The sequence below is a fragment of the Euphorbia lathyris genome, chromosome 4 (assembly GCF_963576675.1).
Source record: "Euphorbia lathyris chromosome 4, ddEupLath1.1, whole genome shotgun sequence".
Taxonomy (NCBI): domain Eukaryota; kingdom Viridiplantae; phylum Streptophyta; class Magnoliopsida; order Malpighiales; family Euphorbiaceae; genus Euphorbia; species Euphorbia lathyris.
In genome coordinates this window covers 50,839,336-50,841,339 of record NC_088913.1, presented here as the reverse complement: position 1 = coordinate 50,841,339, position 2,004 = coordinate 50,839,336, and the positions used below count along the sequence as shown (strand labels likewise).

Genomic DNA, 2,004 nt, shown 5'->3' with positions numbered 1-2,004 from the left:
ATTCTAACTCGTTTATCATGTTTTAGAATTAGATTAATTATTACAGAGTCGTCAACCGAATTTTAATGTTTGGGAACATGCCAAAAGATTAGATGGCACACGGGCTCACAACATGCCATCTCTTCAGAATTAGGTTCGTGAATTAAACGGTTAAAGAGTTTGATTAACAAATACGTAAACTTGACTTCTATTAGAATATCATTTATATTTCTAATCCAATTTCATTTAAATATCGTTTAACGTTCGAAAGCGATAAATAAATACTGGAAAGATAAAATTATTACATCAATTTCACAAATGACACAAATAGCCCTAATACATCAGATCTAGCCCTAGAAAATAAATCTATATTACTAGTTAATATTTAAGAAAAAAAAAAACAGAAATTCCTCAAAAGTATTAAAAGAAAATTGAAGCAGATGAGTGCATGGGTGAATTTGTAGCAACCCTAACCCTTAATAAGACATGATGAATTATTCAAGGCTACAATACAATTGACAAAGTAAGTTTCGCAGTTAAGAATACAATACAACAGCAACTTACTTTGAAGAAGCAAGCTTCAGAATTGGACCTAAGAACCACATTATAATAGAACCAAAAACCCAGATTATACACAAAAATGCAAGGAATCCTGCAACTATAGTAAGGAATGGAGGGCCTCTGGCAGCATCACCTGATTCTCCACCCGAAGGATTAGAGTTTGAGCTTGATGCACAGGCAACTATTAGTCTTTCCCTTGTCTGCAATTTCACAACATTCTTGAATCTGGATGACCAAACAGAATACCTGGATTTTAAGTACAATTATCACAACAAAACAATCCTCCATAGCATTTATACATACAGCAATTGTAAATCTCTTTCGGCATGAGTTGATGCAAGTAAAGCCTAGTTGAGGGGATACGATCTCATAGCCAAGAAAATATTGGACGACTTAACACTCTCCATCCAGTATAAGTATTTGAGGCTAATGTCAACAACAAAATAATAATATCTTGCATTGCTCAAAAAATGAGCAACTTTCAAGCAGGTATAAAGTAGAGCATTGGGCATTAACTCATTTGACAACAAACCAATTGAGGCTAGTACCTTAAAAAAACATAGGAACAATTCAAAACATTGACGTTGAAATCTAATTTGCTAAAGTTTAAATAACAAATAACAATGTTCTAGGTGTTGAACCCATAGATGAATTCAAATGATACATGCAATAAAATCAAGGAACCAAATGGAAATCACACGGCCAGGCCAGGCCCAGCAGACTTTACCATCAAAACGCAAATTACACAATTTCAGTTGCAGATGGGCAAATCAAGTGACTTTCTACTGAAAGAATTGAAAACTTAATAGCCTACCAAATTCGGAAAAACGAGTAAAATTGGGGGTTGATTGAAGCAGAGAATAACAACCTGGAACTGGAGGAGAGGCAGGTATTAACTTTGAGGTTGCTGGAGATGGAGGGCATTTGAGGAAGTCGATGAATCAATTGGGCAGGCTGAGTAGCACAGATGGAACCCATTTCGATTTTCCTAGCCCCCGATTTCTTTGCCGAATATCGACCAGAGGCAACGGATCTAAAAACCACCATATAATCCCTTTTATTCTAAACGGGACGGGACGGGACCCTCAAATAATTGGAAAAGGCCAAGGAAATTCAATTAGGATTTACAAAAAAAATCTAATAATATTTATAATAGGCCTAATACTCATCCAGCCCCTTTAATTTGTCCAAATTGATCATTTTACCCCTCAACTTATCGAATATCCTATTTACCCCCTTAACTCCATAAAAGTGGTATTTCTCACTCCCTCAACTTGTCCATTTACCCTCTCCCCAATTCATAGAATGTCATATTTACCCCCTTAACTCCATAAAAGTGGTATTTCTCACCCCTTACAATCCTTCATTGAGGCCTAAATTGATACATTTTTTAAACGTTAAACTTATATTGGTGTTATTTTGTACGTGGAACCTAAATTGATACTTCCCCAAAATCATAGGCCT

General features: G+C 35.5%; 1 long non-coding RNA gene across 1 annotated transcript; it reads right to left on the bottom strand.

Annotated features, from left to right (window-relative positions):
* Nucleotides 1-377: 377 nt before the first annotated feature.
* LOC136225724 (uncharacterized) lies at nt 378-1,637 on the bottom strand. Its single transcript, XR_010687261.1, has 2 exons — nt 1,409-1,637; nt 378-786 (listed from the first exon to the last, which is right to left on the bottom strand). It is a non-coding gene; the product is annotated as an uncharacterized lncRNA (long non-coding RNA).
* Between the last annotated feature and the right edge of the window lie 367 nt (nt 1,638-2,004).